The 25,000-nt window shown below is 37.7% G+C and overlaps 1 protein-coding gene and 1 long non-coding RNA gene across 11 annotated transcripts in view; one reads left to right on the top strand and one right to left on the bottom strand.

The window, feature by feature from the left end:
• Positions 1–25,000, bottom strand: part of LOC136841871 (uncharacterized) — a 320,425-nt gene that overhangs the window by 203,085 nt on the left and 92,340 nt on the right. The window lies entirely within an intron of this gene.
• The window catches only part of LOC136841868 (sperm-tail PG-rich repeat-containing protein 2-like), a 92,559-nt gene continuing 82,852 nt past the window's right edge, over positions 15,294–25,000 (top strand). For 6 of the 10 annotated variants that reach the window (XM_067109269.1, XM_067109267.1, XM_067109268.1 and 3 more), the window contains exon 1: positions 15,318–15,448. The gene's annotated coding sequence lies outside the window, so the exon portion shown is untranslated. Of the gene's footprint in view, positions 15,449–25,000 lie in introns of all 10 variants that reach the window. The other 4 variants (XM_067109273.1, XM_067109272.1, XM_067109265.1 and 1 more) reach the window with 2 other exon arrangements.

The raw sequence follows: 25,000 nt of genomic DNA, 5'->3' as shown, positions 1-25,000 counted from the left end.
CCGATAAGCCATTACTTATCCCAATTTATAAAGCACCTGCATGCAAAGTTACATGAACAACGTTTCTTGAACAAGCCAGTGGCGTTAAAATGACTTTTAAATATCCCCTTTTCTACCCGAGGTTCGAAACCTGCAAGAGTGAAAACACTCCAGTAATAAGTATCTGGAATTAAAGTGCTTAAAGTATAACTAATTTCATCATTATTCCCAATACGTATTCATTTCATTCTTATGTAAGACTTGCTGTTCAAACTGACAGTAATGTGTGATAAAACAATGATGAGACGCTCTTGCCCGGGTTAGAAGACGACGGTGCATGAAGGTTTCATTGTTAAAGATAATTATGACAGTTATCATCAGAATTAGGATGCACAAGTGTAAAAAAAGATTTATGACATACGAAGCGCATTTGAAATAGATTCCAAAAACCGACATTTATCGATTTGCTAATACTCACTGTGGTTATGATATAAGCATGTGAATAGCTTTATAAACAAGTAAAAATTGCGCTGAAGTTTTTTCGGCGCAATCGAGTTTTCTGTACATCGTATAATCAAGGCCATCGAAAATAGATCTATCTTTACGTGGCCTCGGTATAGTGCTGTATGAGCCGCGGCCCATGAAACTTTAACCACGGGCATGTGGTGGCCTGGCCTATATCGATGCCAGATGCACGATTATGGCTAAATTTTTTAACCTTGAATAAAATAAAAACTACTGAGGCTAGAGGGCTGCAATTTGGTATGTTTGATGAGTGGAGGGTGGATGATCAACATACCAATTTGCAGCTCTCTAGCCTCAGTAGTTTTTAAGATCTGAGGGCGAACAGAAAAAGTGCGGACAGTAAAAAGTGCAGACAGAAAATGTGCTGACAGAAAAAGCCGGCACAATAAGTTGCTTTTACAGAAAACTAAAATTACATCAGAAGTACATAGACCTAAATTTGATGAACTGTAGATTTTTCTAGAAGAATGGGCAGAGAGTGAAGTACATAAGAATGGATCTAAATAAATTAATGGCTCATTTATCTGAAATTTGTTGGCCACAATAAACTCCTGAATTCTAACTCTCCTCATATTTCATCTGATACATTTTCAACAGAAAGCCTTGGGACTTAAAATAGGAAATGAATCAAGAAACTGTTCTTTCACGGAGGGTTTCCAACCCACGTTCAGGAAAATTGAAGTCAATTAGTCTAACCCTCCTTATATACTTATATTCAAAACAGGAAATGAATCAATAAATTGCTCTTTCAAGGAGGGTTTCGAACCCACTTTCAGGAAAATTTTCAGTCAATTAGTGATTTTTTTAATGATTTATTTACCGGCACGATAGACAACGTAACCTACGAATTGTTCTCCCATGAACAGAGGGTGATACACGTACCTATATTTTTCAGCAGCGCTGAAAATGTGATGCTACGCACGTACGGTACGATGATGTCATCAATGCACGGACATACGAGACTTCAAATTTGCTCCAGTTATATATAAAAATATTGGTTATTAGCCTGCTGAACTTAAGACGCTTTTATCTTTTACCAGTATTGAAAATGAGTTGACTACTAAGGACAACAACTTTTCCCTGGCATACCTTCATACCTCCTACACACCCTCTCTCTCTCTCTCTTTTTTATTTGACATTTCTTCATCCCACCTTCTCTCTCTCTCTTTTTTATTTGACATTTCTTCATCCCACCTTCTCTCTCTCTCTTTTATTTAACATGCATTTATCCCACCTTCACATTCCCCTTCTCTCTCTCTCTCTCTCTCTCTCTTTATTTGACATTCCTTCATCCCTCCTCTCTCTCTCTCTCTCTCTCTCTCTCTCTCTCTCATTTTTATTTGACATTCCTTCATCCCTCCTTCTCTCTCTCTCTCTCTCTCTTTTATTTGACATTCCTTCATCCCTCCTTCTCTCTCTCTCTCTCTCTCTCTTATATTTGACATTCCTTCATCCCACCTTCTCTCTCTCTCTCTCTCTCTCTCTTTTATTTAACATTCCTTCATCCCACCTTCTCTCTCTCTCTCTCTTTTATTTAACACCCCTTCATCCCACCTTCTCTCTCTCTCTCTCTTTTATTTAACACCCCTTCATCCCACCTTCATATCCCCCTCTCTCTCTCTCTCTCTCTCTCTTTTTATTTGACATTCCTTCATCCCACCTTCTCTCTCTCTCTCTCTCTTTTATTTAACATTCCTTCATCCCACCTTCTCTCTCTCTCTCTCTCTCTCTCTCTCTCTCTCTCTCTCTCTTTTATTTAACACCCTTCATCCCACCTTCATATCTCTCTCTCTCTCTCTCTCTCTCTTTTATTTGACATTCCTTCATCCCACCTTCACATCCCCTTACTCTCTCTCTTTCTCTCTCTCTCTCTTTGATTCGCTTGACTGACTGATAATTTACGATGCTTACGCCCAGTATCATTAACGCTGAATTAGAGGGTTCGCAATAAAGCGATGTCGAATTATCTTGCGAAGAGAATAAGCACATTTTTTAAAGGCGTCTTCGGAGAAATTATTGTCTGGATAATATTTCCGGTTGACCAAATAAGGGAAGCGCAATGTGAAACTGCTTGTTTATTTACATATATGCATAGATACATATATACATATATGCATACAGACTTGGACAAAAAGATACACACATACACATGCACTATATATATGTGTGTGTATGTGTGTGTGTGTGTAAACGCGTGTGTATGTGTTTACACATATATACATACATACATACATAGTATATATATATATAATATATATATATGTATACATAATATATATAATATATATATATATATATATATATATATATATATATATATATATATATATACGCGTATATATATGGGTGTGTGTGTGTGTGTGTGTGTGTGTGAGAGAGAGAGAGAGAGAGAGAGAGAGAGAGAGAGAGAGAGAGAGAGAGAGAGAGAGATGGGGGGGGATCTCATTCCCGACGAACCCTCAGGAATTATTCCAGAACAGAAAGTCAGCACGGCCCAGTTCCTATACAAACGAATTGTTCTCCTCATAAAATTTCCTGACTGTGTCAAACTTAAAATTCACATAAGAACAATTGTTGTGTGATACAACAACTGTAACTGTGAGCAACATATTGAACTGTCTTTCATTTTCTGCTACAGTGCGTTGCGAGAATTTGTGATTTTAAAATAGAAAGACACATTAATATTTACTTTTTCACTGTATATAAGAGAAGACGGTGTAAGATGTTTATATATATATTTTTTTTTGTACCCTTGAAGTATAGATTTTTTTTAACGCAGTAAAGAAATAAGAGACAACTTCACCATTTTGTTTGTGCATTTTTACATTTTTATCTATTTATTTATTCATTTGTTAATTTATTTTCTATTCTTCAATAAGTAATCTCTTTTTCTATAGTTCCCATTACCTTCTGTTACGACTTTCTAATAAACACCATAATATTATTTGAAAGTTTGAATTTCAAGTCAGTGGCCCCTTTGGTGGGCTTGTTCCATATGAGTAGGGTCCATCTTCTGAATAATAATAATAATAATAATAATAATAATAATAATAATAATAATAATAATAATAATAATAATAATAATAATTAATATATAAAGATTAGCACATGAAACTGCTTCAGTTTGCTCGAACAGGTAAAAACAAAATATGCAAACCAAACCATGATACTATTTCAGTTCGTTCGAACCTCTGGATATAAAATTTGGGTTAATATCAAACTTCTTCAACCAACACAAACCAAAAAAAATATATTTTTAAATGGAAGTACTTCAATTCACTTAAACCTATAAATGACAAAGTTCTGTTCAGAAACGAAGGTAATAATTCAGTGTAAAAACATTTTTTTGAATAAAAGTCCTCCAGTTAGCTCAAATAATAATAATAATAATAATAATAATAATAATAATAATAATAATAATAATAATAATAATAATAATAATTCACTGTAAAAATATATTTTGAATGAAAGTACTCCAATTCACTCAGAGTAATAATAATAATAATAATAATAATAATAATAATAATAATAATAATAATAATAATAATAATAATAATAATTCATTGTAAAAATATATTTTGAATGGAAATATTTCAATTCACTAATAAATAACAAGATTCTGTTAAGACATGAAGGTGATAATTCAGTGTAAAAACATTTTTTGAATTAAGGTCCTCAGATTCACTCAAACTAATAATAATAATAATAATAGTAATCCACTTAAAAACATTTTTTGAATTAAATTACTCCAGTTCACTCAAAATAATAATAATAATAATAATAATAATAATAATAATAATAATAATAATAATAATAATAATAATAATAATAATAATAAATCACAGTAAAAATATATCTTGCATGAAAGTACTCCAATTCACTAATAAATAACAAAAGATTCTGCTTGCAAATGAAGGTGATAATTCAGCGTACCGCAACAATGAATCCAATAAACTCGTGGAACTGAACGCAGACATCATTGTCGAACCACTACTGATAGAAAGAGGAATAAGTCCCTGACAATCTTTTAACCTTCAGAAAACATTAGAATAGTGTATTAGTCATAAGTCTTTATTCAGCAGAGAGAGAGAGAGAGAGAGAGAGAGAGAGAGAGAGAGAGAGAGAGAGCAAACCCTAGAAGAGTGTATTAGTCATAAGTCTTCATTCATCCTTTGGCCTCCATGTTTTTGTTGTTGACTGGAAGTAGAGAGAGAGAGAGAGAGAGAGAGAGAGAGAGAGAGAGAGAGAGAGAGAGAGCGTCCAAGGATACAGAAGTAAGCTTGGACAAGAGCAGTTCTTTGTAAGTGGGTCACATGTAGAGGAAGCTGGGAAACTGGGTGTCGCTGAACATGTGCAGAGAGAGAGAGAGAGAGAGAGAGAGATCTTATAATTTCGTTTTATTACATATAATATTCCTTATAAGTAAGCGGGTACAATGAACATATGATGTACTTTTCCGTTGACGACTGACTGAACTCGAGAGAGAGAGAGAGAGAGAGAGAGAGAGAGAGAGAGAGAGAGAGAGAGAGAGAGAGAGAGAGAGAGAACATGTGCTTTGCAAATATAAATATATACATATATATACTGTATATATATATTATGTATATATATTTATTTATTTATTTATATATATATGTATATATATAAACATATATATTTATATGTATATATATATATATATATATATATATATATATATATATATATAAAGAGAGAGAGGGAGAGAGTTTCCATTTCATCCAAATTAGCTTCAGTGTCATAACACGTGTGCATGTGACTGGTCAGCACAATTCATTTAAACACGTAAACAACCGTATTTGTTTTGGTGAGACTGAATTCATAAGCTCATATCTGACATTTACATAAATGTTTATAAACCGTTAGCATATTCACAGCTCATTAATATATCATTTGCACATTTGGACATACGAATCTTAGAGTAAGCAGACACTCGCATACTCAGACTGTCCTTATGTTTGTGCACAGAATTACATAAGGAAGAAGCAATGCTTTACTACCCTAATGCTATTCTCCTGGCATTTTAACGCATTTTTATCTATTTTTTAATTTATCATTTATCTGTTCAGTGATTTACTTTTTCTTTTTTTTTAATAAGTGAGATCTCTTCTTTCTGTATTTCCCTTTACCTCCTCTTACTTCTTCCTAATGAACACCATTATATTCTTTGGAAGCTTGAATTTCAAGTCAATGGTCCCTTTGGTGGGCTTGTTCCATATGAATAGGGTCCATCTTCTGAATAACAACAATAATAATAATAATAATAATAATAATAATAATAATAATAATAATAATAATAATGGGCACAGGGCATAAACAGACAAGAAACCCCACACGTCATCATAGCTCGCATTCACATAACCGGACTGATGGCTGCGCATTCTCTTCTAGCCTAGCGAAGAAGCGACCAACACTCCTCACTTATGCATCAGTCGTACTGACGTCCATCCATCTCCCGACAAAGCAGACGATTTGTTACCTGACTTACGTCTCCTGCTTCCTCCGATACTCAGCTCGCTGAGACACCTGAATTTTAATTGGCTGTCGAACCGCAGGTCTGTTCTTTCCAGCTTCCATGCGATCCAGCATTCTGCTAAATGTTATTAGCCTCCAGTTTGCAGTGCTGGCATCATTCCAGTATTTTCTACTGATTCCAGCAGTCTTTTCATTTTTGTGGTCTGTTCGTTCCAGATCTCGAATCCTTTCTAAGTTTTCGACCCCTTCCAGTGATATGCTCATTCCAGCAGTCTGTTCCAGAGCCTTGCGCCCTTCCAGTTTCCTCTGGCTTCCAGTGGCCTAGCCTTCAGTTTGTAGTGGTTGCATCATTCCAGTATTTTCTACTGATTCCAGCGGTCTTTTCATTCTTGTGGTCTGTTCATTCCAGATCTCGAATCATTTTTAAGTTTTCGATCGCCCGCCCCACTGTGATATTCTCATTCCAGCGGTCTGTTCCAGAGTTCTGCAGCCTTCCAGTTTTCTGTGGCTTCCAGTGGCTTGGTCTCTCAAGTGGCTTATCAGTCCAGTTTCATATTCTATTTCAGTTAGTCTATATAAAATACAGGGTTATAGGAAGCATCTGTGTGATTGCACCGATGATTATAGTACAATTCAGGTGCCCTGAATTTCAGTTTTGCCTCTGAGGTAATAGTATATTCTGTTAGTGGGTTTGTCCCAGAGCGTTGAGTAGAGAGAGACCCTTAGGAGTGTTTTGAAATCTCTGGCCTTGCTCTGAAGTTTTCTGGTTCTCCTGATATCAGCTAAATTGAACTAGAAGCCATTGACACTTAAAGAGCACGTGTTATTCAGACTCTTTTCTACAGATGGTGAGCTTCTCTGGCCTCAGCTGCCTGACTCTGCCAAGTGCATGAGAAAATCTATGTGCTGTCTATCATGTAAATACAAGTTTTCAGTACATATTTTTCTTTCTTGTTTTTACCTGCAACTTCATACAAATGGTTAGACATAGTAATTCCTGTTAATTCTCTGTCTCTCTGTCTGTCTCTCCAAATCTTTCTATTTCCACATACAAGGTGCTTTTATCAAATCGTTTTGCGAAGAACAAAGGGTAAATGCAAAAATTGTAAACCATTTCTCCAGCCCAAAACCTCTTGGTATGACGTTTCCCCGGGATAAAAATGTCTTCAGATATAAGAACTTTCAGTGGACAAAACTACAAAGTAAAACTCGTTGAAATCACCACTTTTTTTTCCCATTTATTTACTTAGCTGTGTGACCCAGTGGGTCTTGAGAGGTGAGATACCGGCTTCAAAAGCTTTCAGATCGAGTTTTCGTTTACTCCGTTCCATCAGCGGGCCACCTTGTTTTTGTACCATCTCTCTCTCCCTCTCTCTCGATCTTTCTTCTGTTGTGGCTAATCCTGATATGTAAATAGATTTAGAGTTAGATGTAGGTGGTTCTCAGTGTCAATGGATCTGAGTTCTCAGCCTAAACCTTTCAATGGTTTCCAGAAATTGCCTCTTTGCATTTCGTTCCGTTTGAAATTTCATTACGTCTGAACCTGACGCAGACTTCTTTTCTTTCGTCTGAAAGACGTTTGGGTAAGAGATCGTCATTTTGAGCTGATTTCCTCTCCCCTCATCACTGGACAGCTTTCGTTCAAAGTGCCGTATGTTCCAGTTTGCCTCTCTCTTTATGGAGAGATACGTATACCTCTTTTTTCACATGCTTTAAAATCAATTTTGTTACATTTAGATTTAGCTAAAAGAAAGAAAACCTTCCCATAAAGAAATATAAAAATAGATAGCATCAATCATAGTTGTAAAATCTTTATATATATAATGTTTTCATCACTATCTTTATTAATTAGATTTTTTTATAATTTCTTTGTACGCTTAATTCTCCAAAATGTTATGTGCTTTCAAAAGTGGCATTTCTATAACCCGTGCACTCAATAGAGGTGGCTTGACTCAGTATTAGAGCACTGATCTGGCATTTTGTTGTTTGTAGTTTGATTTCCACTTGGCGCCCAACCAGTCAACCCTTCTGAAAATGGGCAAGGCGCTTGGCTAGGAATCAAAGGCTGTGAAGGATGGAGTTGGCCATCCTACTCCAGAATCCTATTGCCTATACGTATGTCTCTTCATTAGATTATTTTATTTTTTAATTCTCTTTCTTGAAGCATATGGCAACTATGGCATCCACTGAGTGTGGTGTATTTCTCAGTATTAAGTAAATACAATAGTTTCTAGAAAGTTCTGAAATTTTTTCTCTGGAAACATGTGACAGTAAGAACATCCTGTGGGCGATGTGCATTTATTACCTTCGAATAAATAGGATGGTTGGCAGGATGCTTTGCTCTTGCCTTCCTGGGTATATATGGCACCTATGGCGTCCAGTTGCCATGCTGGAAATATTCTCATCAGAAAAATTTGCGGTTGTCTCTCTGGAAGAATGTGGATACAATTCCATCCCGCATATGTATGCGATGGATGTATAATTTAGTATTAAATAAACTAGACATTTATAAGAATGTTTTGTAATGTGGTTTTCTTGCTAAAGGCATGTGGCAATTATTCCATCATGTGGGCGGGGCGTATACATTAGCATAAAATAAAATCCTGATGTTCTCTTTGAGTAGCTTGTTGAAGAAACTGCTAAGTTTCTTTTGATTGCAAAATTCACAATTAATTTTTCCAGTTTTCTCTTATTTATACAAAACATTTTTAAATCACATTAAATTTTGAAGTTAAACTTTTAGTGATAATTGATTTTACAATGCAAAATAAGCCTAGAATATCCCCAGATAATCATCAGTTGGAGCTACACCGTGACTCATCATAGGAAACAGCCCTTTATGTTTATTTTTTTGTTTTTGTTTTATCAATGTCATAAGTAATAGTAGTTCTTGTACGTTAAATGATAATCTCTTATACTTTTGTCATTGAACCCAAAGACGAAAACACAACCAAAAATAAGATTTTGAGATGAACAAGAAGAAAGATTAGAAACTCGATCCAGATCGGAGCGAGCAACACGAATTACTTTCTAAAAACAACACCGGTGGTTTATTGCCAACGCCTGAAATCGTCCAAAAACGACAGTCTTTAAAAGTACAAGTCCAAGGGAAGAGAGAGAGAGAGAGAGAGAGAGAGAGAGAGAGAGAGAGAGAGTGGTCACACGGCAAGCCCGCTCACTGAATCACAGGTAGATCTCGCTGAGCGCAACAAATGAAATTTGGTCATATTTGGAGATGTTGAGGCCTCAACACTCGGTGGAAAACCTATTCAGAGTTTCCCCTGTCTGCTGCTCATTCGCCGGCGTCAGGGTCGTTCGTGAAATATTTTGACGGAACGCTTAAGGGGTCCTTTTTTAAAGAACTGAAATTCACTTTTTATTTGTTCGTTAAAGATGTTTAGAGTTAGTTAATAGATGCTTCTCTTGCCTGCTGCTAGTTCGTCGGCGTCACGGCCGCTTGCGAAATATTTTGACGGAATGCTTAAAAGGTCCTTGTTTTAAATAACTGAATCTCACTTTTTTTAAAGATATTTATATTTTATCAATAAGTTCGTTTATGATACGTGAAATTATTTATCAAGACGCTCGACAGTTCTTTTTTTAAAACAGTAAAACTTATCCTTGTTGGAATGCTCTACTTAGTTATTCCAACACTCGATAGCTTTTCAAATAGCTATATCAGCCTTCTTCAGAAATTCCTTAGTCATAGACTACTTGAGAGATACATCTTTAAAGAGAAAAATATCTCTCCATTTCTTCAAGTTTAATAAGTTTAATATGAGAAGAAACGCTGGTACCCCTTTAAATGGAACAAGCTCTCCTTATTTTATATGTCTGTTTCATCGTAACGTCTCTTAAATCTCTTAAAATCTCTTGAAGAATCGAAATCTCTCCCCCCCCCACATTTTTTTGTTTACAGAAGAGCAAACTCTCGCTCCTGTAAAATCCTTCGTCAGTTAGCTAAGAAGATAATTTTGCATTTAATCCCTTCCTTTTTATGTCTCGAAGTCACTAGCGGATCCAGGGGTGGGGGCACCTGGGCACGTGCCCCCCCACCATGAAATATAATGACAACATAAATGAGAAATATAAAAATGGGAAAAAATTCTATTTTAGAAATAATAAAATTTTGAGGAAAAAATAATAACAATTATATAATATATATAATATATATATATCTACTGTAAATATATTTATATGCATATGTATATATTTACATATATATATGTATGTATATGCATAATATGAAAATTGGTGGCCCCCACGAAATTTTTCTGGATCTGCTAGTGCTCCAAGTAGACATTTATATGAAACAGTTGAAACACACCACTGATTTAAAATTCCCATCTCTCATGGCCGGCCTAGTACCTCTAAATTTCTTATATCAATGATACCAACGCTTATCAAAGTTTAGGCTGATTAATTTTATATACCTTCATTACCTCCATTATCATCTTTCCCTTTACAATAATTGTCGCCATTTTCCTAAAGCTTCGAGTACACACGAAAATATATCTCCAAATGATAACGGCGTACCTTCCTGGCCTAATTCAGCAAGGGCCCTTTTAAGGCCTCAGGTGACTCAAGTTCCCGATGACGGATGGATTGTAAAAGTTACACCGTCACGCGCGACCTGTGTCTATCAGTGAGTAAATCGGTAGTCTTCCCAGGTGTGGGTGGGGACAGAATTATCATACGGGATTTATGACAAAAACAAAACAAAAAAATATTCCGAAAAATAGATCAGAGCGACTTTTAAGGGAGATAAAACTGTCAAATGGAACAGGTAAAAGACGCGAAGGATATTTGGTATATAAGTGATATTGATGTCATAAAGACAAAACCTTCTTCTAGACAAGGTATCTGAATGAATTTGTTGAGACGAGACTATCTAAAATAGCAGTTAAGGGACCACACAATCTGATGTTTGTACAAAAGAAACTGAAGTTACCTTGCTCAGACGACATGGTTATAGGGAGTGTTACAAACATCCACTGAAAGAATAAAATTCTAAGTGAAGAGAGCTTCCAAAACGAAATTACGTTCTGTTTAAGAAAAAGAAATCAAAATTGACTTATTTTGGAAGATCTATCACTGAGGTCTTCGGATTAAATAACGAAGCGTTTTAATTTCAGAGAAATTGAAATAATTTCACTGATTAAGCTCTGTCAATAATTAAGTTGGAGCCTCACCAAAAAGATAAACAGAATTTTGGTAATAAGAACAAAATTGTCAAATAGCTTGGTATGAGTTTTGTCTTGGCTACTAATATAATAAAATGTGGAGTAGTCTGCCTAGTGCAGATGTGGAATCCTCTGGTCTTCAAATATTTAAGCGAGGAACAAATTCTTTCCTACTCTCTGCTGCTGCTGACGTCTCCTGGATTTCAGGCGTTTAGGTTTTATTTTCATCCCCTCATATTTCTTTATTTATTTATCACCTTTACCTGTAACTTGCCCCTCTCTCTCTCTCTCTCTCTCTCTGCAGGTTGATTTCCCTTTGGAACCCTCTGTGGTTTGTCTGTTTACTCTGTCCATAAGGGTTTTCAGCTGAAGAGTTTAAGAGAGAGAGAAAGAAAAAGAAATACTGACCGAAGAAGGTCGTCATTTATGGAGAAGGAAAGATTTCTTTTGAAAAAGAAAATTTACGTTATTTTTTTTTTATTCTCCCATGAAAAATTCCGGCTGAAAAAATTAGCAACTGAAAATCTGAGTGGACATAAGTTCATGATACGAAGTTTATGTTGAGTAAAAAAAAAATATATGTATATGTATATATATATATATATATATATATATATATATATATATATATATATATATATATATATATATATATATATATGTGTGTGTGTGTGTGTGTGTATTAAAATTGAAATTAAAATTGCAATATTTACCTCACCGGATAAACTTTTCGCATAAGGCCCATCGCTCGTGGATCAGTAACTTGTAGAAGACCAGAAGACGAAGATTCATGATAAAGATTCATGATAAGATCATTATACTCCATTGAATCTACATGTCAATAATGACCGTATTACGAAGAATGTCGTGTGTGAATTCCACAACACTATAATCAAAAGGAATTCATAAACAAGTTAAAAAAATGAACAAAGATATATTGTGCATATTCCCAGTAAGGTAAGAGGTAATATACCTCTGATAATATCAAACGTCCACGGGTAGTCATTTTATAACAACATGAAAATAACCCACGACACCCAGCCCCCAAGCCCCCAGTAAAAAAAAAGATCATCCATTTGTGGTCCCATCAAGCACACCCAAAAAGAAATGATTAAAACGATAAAGAAAATGGACTAACCCAAAATAAAAATCCAATTCATCTGTGGTGTCATCAGACATGGCCTCAGGTATTGTGTTAAAAAACTTAATTCTTCATCAATACCAAGCCTCCTCTCCTGCCAAAAAAAAGAAAAAAAAATAAAAGAGGGAAAAAGTGCCCTTGATACGACAACTCCCGAATAGAATAGAATATAAAATTTAGGCCAGAGGCCAACCGTTGGGACCTGTGAGGTTATTCAGCGCTGAAAGGGAATTGGAGAGTAAAGGAGGTTTTAGAGATGTAACAAGAGAAAGGCCTCGCACTTGCACTAGGAAACAATTATTAGGAGAGGGTTGAGGAAAGTAAGATGGAAGAAAGAGAAAATGAACGGAGGCACAGTAAAAGGGATAGAAGGGGCTGCAGCTAGGGGCCTTAGGGACGCCGCAAAGAACCTTAAGCAATGCCTACAGTCGATTCCAGTCCTAAGGGTGTCTTGGGAAACTAGGACTCCGTTCGCAGGTACTTAAAAGGCTCTGTTATTCCCTCCTGATTCCTACGCTTCATATGTCACCCTGGAGGCTGTAGGCACAGAAGGAGGAGGAGGAGGAGGAGGAGACTGTGAGCGCAGGAGGAGGAGGAGGAGACTCTCGGGAGTAAAAGACCCTTATAAGGGCAACCGGGACTGAGACGTGGATGAAAGCAGCGATGAATGAGGCGGAGGAAGGAAAACTAAATGAGGAACAAGAACAAAAGGAGGATTAAATGAAGTAAATATGGAGGAATTATACATAACAAAGGGAAAAGGATTGAGAAGGGGGGAACTGAATATACAAAGGAAGTCTTGGATGTTACCATTGCCTACAAATAAGAATATTACAGAAATAAATTTATTTTCTATATATTTTTTGTATTAATATATATATTCATTATGTTAATTATTTAATTGATCTTTTTATTTATTTTATCTATCTATCTACCTATCTATCTATTTATATGTATACATATATGTGTATATGCATATTCGTATACAATATATATATGTATATGTATGTATAGATAAATATATAAATATGTATATATAGGCTATATATATATATATATATATATATATATATATATATATATATATATATATATATTTAATTTATCTCATCTATTTCTTCATTCATTCTTTAACTTCCTAGTATTACATATAAGATTTATCAATCGACTAAAATCATATGCAGGACTCTTCGCAAAGTGACATTGCCTCTCATTGTATACCTACAAACGCTTTTCAGTTTTACCTTCAACATTTGCTTTTGCATGTGCAAAAGTAATTTAGCTTGGGAGAGAAAACAGGAACACGAAACATGCTAAAATACATTTACCTTCGCACACGCGACGACGAGACTCGGGTTTGCGAAGAAAAAATTATTTTTTTTAAAATAAAAATTAATTAAAAGGTTAGGTTATGCAAAAAATATTCAAATGGGTTTACGAAGAAAAAAAAATTTTTTGTGAATAAAAATTAATTAAAAGGTTAAGCTATGCAAAAAAAATTTCAAACGGATTTACGAAGAAAAAAAAAATTCAATTTTTAAAATAAAAATGAATTAAGAAGTTAGGTTATAAAAAAAATTCAAATAGGTTTACGAAAAAATTTTTTTTAAATAAAAATTAATTAAAAGGTTAGGTTACGCAAAAAAGGGTTTACCAAGAAAAAATTCGATTTTTTAAAAATAAAAATGAATTAAAAGGCTATGCAAAAAAAATAGTTCAAATAATTCAAAGGTTAATTTTGGGATTAATACAAGTAGAAGATTATTTTTATGAAAGTGAACAGCACTTAATAATACAACTTTCACTTAAACCGTGATCTATGCAAAGTCGTTTTTAGAACCTGGGCACCTACACAGATACAGGTACCTAATCAGAAAGGTTCCCCTTTGCCACAAGCAATGGCCGCAAGCATAAGTTACGGGAGTATAACGCACTGGAAGCAAATTTAAAACTTCTAAACACTTCTATAAACTTCTCGGCGGAGGACCTTCTGATTAAAGACAAGCTCAACCAAAGCACCTGCATTATTGCGGGTCTTCCAAGCACCATAAGAGCATTCGCATGCACGCGCACGCATTCCCCTTCCACCGCCCCCCCTCGCCCATCCATCCACCATATGCATGAAGACACAAGGTGACACAAGGATAAACAAACATATGCAAATGAGGCGAATCTAGAAACGACTTGAGCTTAACGAAGTAAGGTCCTCGTCGATGCCAGGAGACGTGAAATCAAGCGAGTAAAAAGTGAAGGATACGAGGAAAGAGAAGAGAGGAGAGAACAGAAGAGAAGGACCCCTCTGGACGCACCTCTGGAATGAGAGAAGTGCCCTGGAAGCCGGCCTGGAACGATTTCGGGCGAAATGGAGCCGCATGGTGCCGTCCTTATGGAAGTACCTGTGCCACCACCTGCGACAGGTGGGCTCGAAAGCGTATTGTCGGGTATTTAGGGGCAATTAAGCACACAGGTGGCACTGCCAATGATTGTGAGAGATGCCCGATTCTTCTGGTGTGGATGTCCTTGTAGGAACTGTGTGTGTGTGGGTTGGTGCTACCCACATGCGGCGACGGAGTCAAACCCAAGCTCTCTCTCTCTCTCACTCTCTCTCTCTCCCTCTCGGTCTATCTATGAGAATATACGACTGGGAAAGGACCTCTCCTTACTTTGAAAGGTGCCATTTGATATCTGTATGAATACATTAGTGGACCCCATGAAGAAATGAATGCGGCCTTGCGTTGGTACCCTACTGGGGGAGGGTTCTTCCATTAAAGGTCAATAGGATCGCACTAACTTCCCCTTAATCCACCACCACATGAACTAGTCGGTCTGACCCTCCCCTGACACACACACAAACACACACACATACACTAACACATTTTAGGAACCACATACAACAATAGCGACATCACACACACACACACGTACGTACTCACACACACACACACACACACACACACACATCCTTCGGGCCAGCCCGATCTACCTGGGCAAGGAAGGAAGGTGGGCAAGGCTGCAAGCCGAGTCAGTCAGTGTGTAGCTGTCGTGAAGCTCGGACGTACCTCCGCACCTTTTCCCCCCCTTCCTTTTTCGAGACCTGCCGTCCCCGAGTCGCTCTATACCTTTCAAGGTAAGTTCATCAAATGAATTCTTTCTTTTTCCTCCCCGACAGACGATGCCATCTGGCAAATACTTACGATTCTAATAAACTCGAGAGTTTCTTAGCGTTCTTTTCCAGCAATGCGATGCCATTGATTGGAGCTTTTGTGCTTTCTTGCAATGCTGAAGGTCAGTGATAGAGAGAGAGATATCAGGGTTCATTTTGAATTCTCGGTAATACTGGGGAGGTTATACAGAGGCCAGCCCCTTCGAATAAAGTGGTATTAGGGCGAAATTCGATTGCTCAGTGATTGTTTTGGTTTAACTTTGACGCTATAAAATTGCTCGGATGTTTCAACTAAATGGCAAGCAAGGTCGGAGTTATTTGTTTAATGATAATTACTGATAGCGGGAAATGAAGCCGGTACTAATATGTATATATATGTATGTATACATGTGTATATATGTCTGTGTGTGTAAGGAGCTTACATTAGTTTCATTAAAACAGAGAACGACTTAAAGATAACTCGAATACTTAACAGTAAGTTTTTAAGGTCCAATTCACCTGGCATACCAAGTATGTTATCGACAATAACGTCACCTGTCGAAAGAGCGAGAAGGTAATGTTATGCCACTGAAATAAGGGCTATGAGGGGCTGGGGCCGACTTGCGCAATAATGTAGAAGTTTATTCCATCAAGGTGAAGTTCTTTTTACTTGAGCCATTTCCCAATATGAAGTTTCCATGTATACACACACATATATATATGTGTGTATATGTATAAATGAGTTTTTGTCCATTAATTTAAGGTATAAATTTACAGTATATATATTATAAAAGGAGCCATAATAACGCCAAAACGTACGATATATACAGTATATGTGCGTGTGTGTTTGTGCATATATATTATATATATATATATATATATATATATATATATATATATATATATATATATATATATATATAATATATATGTATATATATAATATATATATATATACAGACACACACACATACATGAGCTCGATAGGATTTGAGTACTTCGTCAGTACAGGAGCAAGTAACAAAGCAGCAGTGTGGTTTGCCTGCCTGGACAGCACAGCACAGCAGAACTTGTCGCTCAGGATTTGTCAGGGTTCGGCGAAAATATGCCGGTTTTGCCGAATCTCCCATGTGGGGATGTATGTCACGTGCCGCCTTGTGTGTTTGGTTTTGTACGAGAGAGAGAGAGAGAGAGAGAGAGAGAGAGAGAGAGAGATTCCTACTTACTGTCCACTCCGAGAGTTGTATATGGATAACCTCAACAGCCGTTATTGTCGTCAGAAAGCGCCGATCGGCGTATGGCAACGCCGCCGCTGCTGTCACATTACGATTTCGTAAGGACCCTCTTCGCCTGTACTCCATCGCCTAGCAATCAGCATGATGGTCTCTGTCCTTGGTGTATTTGTTCTGTGACTCAGTACCAAAGCGCTCTCCGTGACTGGGCACCTTCTTCTTTTTATTCTTATTTTCCCGAGTGAATTAAGCCTGTTCACATCAGCACTCGGGTCTGTACATTGTTTACGTTTCCACAAAAGGGTTAGACTAAACGCCTCTTCTTCTTCTTCCGGTTTTGAGGACGATTTCTGGGATTTTATTCTTGTCGATATTTGTTTTTTTTTTTTTTAACGTTTCTTGAGTTATTTTTGTGACTGTAGCTTGTTCTTCATTTGCTTTATTATCACGCATTCTTCTCCCTTTTCGTTTAACAACTTATGAATGCTTTATTTCATTTCCTGGTGTGTACACTGGGATTTTCTTTCTTTTTGTTCTTTGCTCTTGTTGGTTTTTCCAACGTTTCTCGAGTTATTTTGTGATTGCCGTGCGTTCTTATTTGAATTTTTTTTTTTTTACATACCCTTTTCTTTAAATTACGTGTGGACGTTTTGGCATCTTGTTTCCGTGATCACATACGCATTCTGCTTTCAAGCACTGTCTTCTAATTAGCTCAGTGTCAGGTTTTAGGACTTGCTTTTGCATGAATGTATTTCTTCACCTCCAGGATTTTTATTTTGTAAAAAAAAAAAAAACAAGTAAACAATGCGCCGAAGTTTCTTCGGCGCAATCGAGTTTTCTGTATAGCCAGGGCCCATGAAAATTAAAACCGCGGCCCATGAAACTTTCAACCACGGCCCGGTGTTGTCGGCATCTATAGCGGTGCCAGATGCACGATTATGACTAACTTTAACCTTAAATAAAATTAAAAATACTGAGGCTAGAGGGCTGCAATTTGGTATGTTTGATGACTGGAGGATGGATGACCAACATAACAATTTGCAGCCCTCTAGGCTTAGCAGCTTTTAAGATTTGAGGGCGGACAGAAAAAGTGCGGAGGGACAGACAAAGCCGTCGCAATAGTTTTCTTTGACAGAAAACTAAAAATCCAGTTTATGGTATTAAATTCGCGTCAGGAAGTTGGGCGGCCTCCTCTGTTGTTTCTACGAATTATGATTTTTTTTTTTTTTACCGTTTAACACCACTTGTCTGCACGGAAAAAAAAATTATAACCAAAGCTTCAGGGATTTTTTATTTTAGTATTTTATTTCATAGCTTTTATATCCCTGGTGGAAAACAGAATATTGGTTAATTCAGTAGGCTGCATGTCACCTTTTACAGACCTACTTAGTTCTTTGGTACTGCCATAGACCTTGAATGAACGGGCCTTATGGTGACGAAGCTGTCTTGTCTTATGCATAAATAAAAATGTGGCGTTAAATTAATCAGATAAGTGGAGACAACTTATAAGAAATCATAAGAAATCCTGCAAAAACTGATAAGAGATCCTGCAAAAACTGATAAGAGATACTGCAAAAACTGATCAGAGATCCTGCAAAAACTGATAAGAAATCCTGCAAAAACTGATAAGAGATACTGCAAAAACTGAGCAGAAATCCTGCAAAAACTGATAAGAGATCCTGCAAAAACTGAAAAGAAATCCGACAAAAACCGATAAGAGATCCTGCAAAAACTGATAAGAGATCCTGCAAAAACTGATAAGAAATCCTACAAAAACTGATAAGAAATTCTGCAAACAACTGATAAGAAACCATAACAAATCCTGCAAAAACTGATAAGAAATCCTGCAAACAACTGATAAGAAACCATAACAAATCTTGCAAAAACTGATAAGAGATCCTGCAAAAACTGATGAGAAACCACAAGAAATCCTGCAAACAACTGATAAGAATCCGGAGTTGTTTATGAAACAGAGACCCAAACAAATCTCTTCCAAGAAGCGAAGCTGAGCCAGGGAATCGATAAGGGTGGTGGAGGGGGAGGGGGTTGGGGAGTGGGAAGAATTTGACCCTGATGTGAACTCGCATGAAATCCCCTTGATAAAAAAAAAAAAACACAGCGTCAGATCTTACGCCATTGCACAAAGGTTAACAACAAAGACGATTCGGATCGATCCGAAAGCAGTATCATTATCCTCTGTGGCGGGGGAAATGATGGATACAGTTTTTACATTTTTGATCTTCGAGCAAGAGCCCGTTCTGATATAAAGGCAGACGGGAAATCAGGAAGGAAAGAAAATGACAGAACCGACTTTATAAAGGTGATTTATGCTCCAGCTTCGACTGGAAGCTTCCTATCTGATTTGGCCAAGGTGGAGCAGTAACGGTTCACAGTCCACCTGGAAATGTCTCACTTTTTTTTTCCTTTTTTTTTAGTTTTCTGAAAATGAAAACTATTGAGGTGACTTTGTCTGTCCGTGCGCATTTTGTTCTGTCCGCACTTTTTCTGTCCGCCCTCAGATCTTAGAAGTTACTGAGGTTAGAGGGCTGCAACACCCTCCAATCATCAAACATACCAAGTTGCGGCCCTCTAGCCTCAGTAGTTTTTATTTTATCTAAGGTTAAAGTTAGCCATAATCGTGCTCCTGGGAACGATATAGGATAGGTCACCACCGGGCCGTGGTTAAAGTTTCATGGGCCGCGGCTTATACAGCATCGTGCCGAAACCACCAAAATAGGGATCTATTTTCGGTGGCCTTGTTTATACGCTGTAGCGGCTGTAAAGAAAACTCGATTGCGCCGAAGAAATTTCGGCGCATATTTTAGTGTTTTTTTTTTTTTTTTTTTTGATACTCTATTTGAAATCCTTCAACTAACAGGACTTCAGGACTTTTTTCCTCATTCTTCCAAGATAATTGAGAGGCCACCGAAGAGAGGCAGACGACCTCTGGGTAGAGGGTAGACCCACAGACGACCTCAGGGCAGAGTTTAGGCCCAGAAAACTCGGAAAGACCTTCAGGGGGTGTGCACGAACTGAGTCTGGTGCTGGCATAATGAGGGCCACAACGAGAACCTAACCACCAGTGAATCCGTATCCTTCAGGGAGTTGTGTCATGTCGGTCACAATTCAGTCACCGTAAGTAGTGACTGGTGAGGATCCTGTAAGGGTCATTGGCAGAGCCGTCGTGGCTTCCCCTCCCCCCCCCCCACAACCCTTTATACCCTTGGAATAACAGAAAAGCGAATCCTTTATTCATGCCCAGAGAGCCAGAGAGGAATGCGAATGAGAAGGAAACAGATAAAATCCTCAAAGAACCCAAAACGGATTCAGCCTTGTTTATCTTTGTTGAAGAGGCTAAAAATACGCGCCCCACACTTATGGGAAAAATATCCGTAGTTTGAAATTTGCCTGTTCGGCAGATTCTTTATGAGGAGCGATGAGTGTATATTTGAAGTATATATATATATATATATATATATATATATATATATATATATATATATATATATATATATATATATATATATATATATATATATATATATATATATATATATATATATATATATATATATATATATATATATATATATATATATATATATATATGGTTTCTTTTCCACCAGTCTGACAAATGTGTTATTTGTATATTTACTCCCCGTAAGGGGGTAGCGCCATCAAGTGCACTTCACTCGGTACGCTGTAGGCATTACTCAAGGTCCTTTGCGGCGTCCCTTCGGCCCCTAGCTGCAGCCCCTTCCATTCCTTTTACTGTACCTCCGTTCATATTCTCCTTCCATCGCACTGTTCACCCTCTTCTAACAATTGTTCCACAGTGCAATTGCGAGGTTTTCCTCCTATTACCTTTCAAACCTTCTTTACTCTGGATTTCCATTTCAGGCTCTAAACAACCTCGTAGGTCCCAGAACTTGGTCTTTGACCCAAATTTTACATTCCAATTCTAAATATTTATTATATTTTTAATAAGATTCCGACAAAACCTTCACAAAAAACAACATGTTTCGTAACTGCCAAAGCGAGTTAAAGGTCCACCGCTCCTTATGTCGTAGGAGCAGAGTTAGCCCATAACACCCTTCTTCACAGACCGGACAAGGATATTATAACCATCGCCTTGTATCTCAAGCACTTCTGGCTCCGTTTGAGGCAGATAAGACCATTTCGTGAGATGCAATTAAAGGCTATTACGAAGCCTACTGAGAGAGAGACTCACTTGAAAGGCAACCTGAGTTTTTCCCTCGTCAACGTGGGCGTCGTTCCCTGAGATTTCTTCAAGGAGGTGATTGAAAGTGAACTTGGGTTTCATTGGTTTCAGTTTGTTGGATTTCATTCCAGTGGGTTCGGTTTCAGTGGCGTTCAGTTCACTGAGTTCATTTCATATTTAGCTGAAGCTGTCTGTTCCCATCTACTTGATAGACTGGAATGTTGGACAGGAAATAGTTTAGTGGTCGGTAGTGTTCGTAAAATGAATTCTGTAGGAAAGTTCACGTTTTGCAATTAGGCTCTTTCGAATGGACTATTTATATAATCCTGAAGGACTGTGTAAACATATATCCTCATGAATATCTTCTCACTCTTTATATTATCACAGATCAACAGAGAGAGAGAGAGAGAGAGAGAGAGAGAGACATCATTATGGTTTATTATGACAGTCTTCCCACTCTTTGTATTATCACAAAATAACAGAGAGAGAGAGAGAGAGAGAGAGAGATCATTGTAGTTTGTTATGAAAATCTTCCCACTCTATAAGATCACAAAACAACCCACTTCAAAACCCAGAAGAGAGAGAGAGAGAGAGAGAGAGAGAGAGAGAGAGAGAGAGAGAGAGAGAGAGAGAGAGAGAGAGAGAGAAGATATCAGTCGCTATTTACATGAAAAATCACGACGGGGCAAAGATACAAACTCAGAAACCTCACGTCCTGGTGGTGTGTTCAGGTCAAACTAAGTCTCCAAAAGGGAGGTGGAATCTTAAGAGCCCATTTACTGCTCACAGCAATTCTTGCGAGTGTGAGAGGGATGACAAAGAGTGTGTGTGAGAGAGAATAAAGAGAGAGAAGAAAGAGAGAAAGAGAGAGAGGGGCCGGCCAGAGATCTCTGGGCAGTTATGCCAGAAGGTTGCCCAAAGTACCATTACGTCATGGGCAGTCATGACTGCGCAAACTGATCGACCCAAAATAGCTCCAGCACAGTTCCTGAGGCTTTGGGATGAATGTCTTTGTAAGTGATCCTTCGTGCCAGGTGCGTGTCGCTGCGCACACGCGCGCGCGTATGTATATGTATAAATTTATAAGTATATATATACAGTATGTATATATATATATACACACACACTAGCACGAAGTCATATATGCAATACATACGCAATATGTCTTTTCTTGTGAACCACCTTCGCGTTCAAATGTATAATCACTCGTGCTATATGATTCAGCATCTTGTAGATTTGTCTGAAGCGTTTTGCCCCGAATGCTTCATAAATTTCCAGCGTAATTGTTATGTGCCAGATTGCAATCCAGGGAGTCTTCGGCAACAAACAGCACGTTGTTTATGAGGTAGCAGCCAAGGGTATAAGTCCTTCTATTTTTTTTTTTTAGTCTTGCTTGCCAAAGGGCAGACAGGTGAGTCGGTAGTTTAGATAGGCTCGTTCTGACCTTTCGTAATGCAGGTGTGCTTAGATGCCATCCCGTTCCATATCGTTTATTATGAAGTCAACTGAATAGTAGGCAGAGTAGCGGGGTGCTTAGATGCCATCCCGTTCCATATCGTTTATTTTGAAGTCAACTGAATAGCAGGCAGAGTAGCCGGGTGCTTAGATGCCATCCCGTTCCATATTGTTTATTTTGAAGTCGATTAAATAACAGGCAGAGTAGCGGGGTGCTTAGATGTCGTCCTGTTCCATATCGTTTATTTTGAAGTCAACTGAATAATAGGCAGAGTAGCCGGGTGCTTAGATGCCATCCCGTTCCATATTGTTTATTTTGAAGTCAATTAAATAACAGGCAGAGTAGCGGGGTGCTTAGATGTCGTCCCGTTCCATATCGTTTATTTTGAAGTCAACTGAATGGCAGGCAGAGTAGCAGGTCGTTATGGGTTAAAAGTCAATTTTGTTTCATCTCAAATTCTGTGAAGACTTGCGATCTCACAGATGCCTGTGTGATGAACTTATTTTTGAGGAGCTACGTAGAACAGAATGTCATGTGTTTCAGAGGTTTTGTTTATTTTCCCCCGGGAAAGAAACAGCCTGACGTCTTTCCCATCAATAAAAACTCAAACACCACATGGTGACCACTTTTATGTAAATTAATATCTGTTACTCCTCATGACGTGACTCCAAGTAGATGAAAACAATCAATCAATTCTCGAAAACGTTTATTATTATTACTGTCCATTCTGAGTCTCCGTAGAGGACTGCAGTTCCTAAGTTGAACCGTGGGCGGCTCGCTGCAGGCAATAATGAGTCCCAGCTCCATTGCTTTCCGCCCTTTAGCTTTCATCCGTCGTAAGCTGTTCAACTTCTTTAACTTTTCATTCTCCAATTTTCACACCGGATTAAGACTTTAATCCTTACGGCCAGTCTTAGAGTGCCTGTCTTTGACAAAATTAAATTTTCTTTTGCCATACTCAGTGTGTTTTTTAACGTGTTGCTGAAAAAATGTCTGGAATCGCATTTTTTTTCCTACCTAGGACATCATACCCCATGCCCGAGGTTTCTCTTTTGTCAGCGGGCCATTTAGTTTCCCTAGGAGCTACGGACGGCCTTGGATCAGGCACCTGCCCGTGCAACTCTTCCTGGTAGGAGGTATTTTGCCCCTCGGAGAATCGACTGAACTGCCTCCTGAGAGAGAGAGAGAGAGAGAGAGAGAGAGAGAGAGAGAGAGAGAGAGAGAGAGAGTCTGAAGCTTCAAGAACAGATGTTCATAAGAGAGAGAGAGAGAGAGAGAGAGAGAGAGAGAGAGAGAGAGAGAGAGAGAGAGTCTGAAGCTTCAAGAACAGATGTTCATGAGAGAGAGAGAGAGAGAGAGAGAGAGAGAGAGAGAGAGAGAGAGAGAGAGAGAGAGAGAGATCTGAAGCTTCAAGAACAGATGTACCTAAGAGAGAGAGAGAGAGAGAGAGAGAGAGAGAGAGAGAGAGAGAGAGAGAGAGAGAAACACAAGCAAAGCAAGAGAAAGACGAATGGAAATTTTATTTTATCGTTGAAAATCAAATGATCTTCAGCACAAACAAGAAAGACCTCTTACTTCGCCACATAAAAGCCGGCTGCAAGGAAACCTTATTTAAGAGAGAGAGAGAGAGAGAGAGAGAGAGAGGGGTGGCAGTGGTGCTGAAATAAGACAAAATAATAACCGCATTTAGCGTACACCAACCTTTTTCCTCAGAGGGCCTCAGGGTGGGTCTTTCGTGCGTGGAAGGGAATTTGCTACCGACCGCCCTGTGCCCGCCCTTTGTAGCGATTTTTTTTTCCTTTCGTTTTGCTCTCCTTCGGCCGCCGTGAGATCTCTAATGATCGATAGATTGACTTGTGATTGATAGATTTCAGATGTTGCGGTAGTTTTGTATATTTTTATAATTTGAGAGCAAGAGCCCGTGCCAGCACGAAGCTGGTGGCTACTTCTTTGCTACGCTGAGGCTAGTATATCGGTCAGTTAGGATAAGCAATATTGAGGCTGTTCAGTTTGTTGTGTTGTCTCTTTTAGTTTCATGTAGATGAACACACACATATATGTATGTAAATATAGGTATATATATAATATATATATATATATATCTCTATATATATATATACACACATATATACGTATATATATGAAATTTTTTATCACACCGTGATTCATATGCAATCATGAAGCTACCAATGTCGCTTAATATCAAATTCACGCTACCTCAGGAATATCCCCGATGGGGAATTATCACTGAAGGGGAATTTATAGGTGATAAATGGATTGGTACTACCGGGTCGCGATCCCCCGACACAGATACGTGTACTAATCCAGCAACTCCAGTCGACGTTCTGTCACTGAGCTATCAAGAGAGGTAGTGTGAATTTGATATTAAGCTACATTTGTAGCTTCATGATTGTATATATATATATATATATATATATATATATATATATATATATATATATATATATATATATATATATATATATATATATATATATATATATACGGAGTAAACACAGGCTCCGCATATATCAGCAACTCCGCATAATAACAAAATGAAGACGAATCAAACGGGCCACACGGATCGATCGCCCAAATAAACCCGCGGGGGTGACCTTTCCGTGTGC

This window comes from Macrobrachium rosenbergii, chromosome 9 (assembly GCF_040412425.1).
Source record: "Macrobrachium rosenbergii isolate ZJJX-2024 chromosome 9, ASM4041242v1, whole genome shotgun sequence".
Lineage (NCBI taxonomy): Eukaryota > Metazoa > Arthropoda > Malacostraca > Decapoda > Palaemonidae > Macrobrachium > Macrobrachium rosenbergii.
This window is presented reverse-complemented; position numbering and strand designations above follow the sequence as displayed.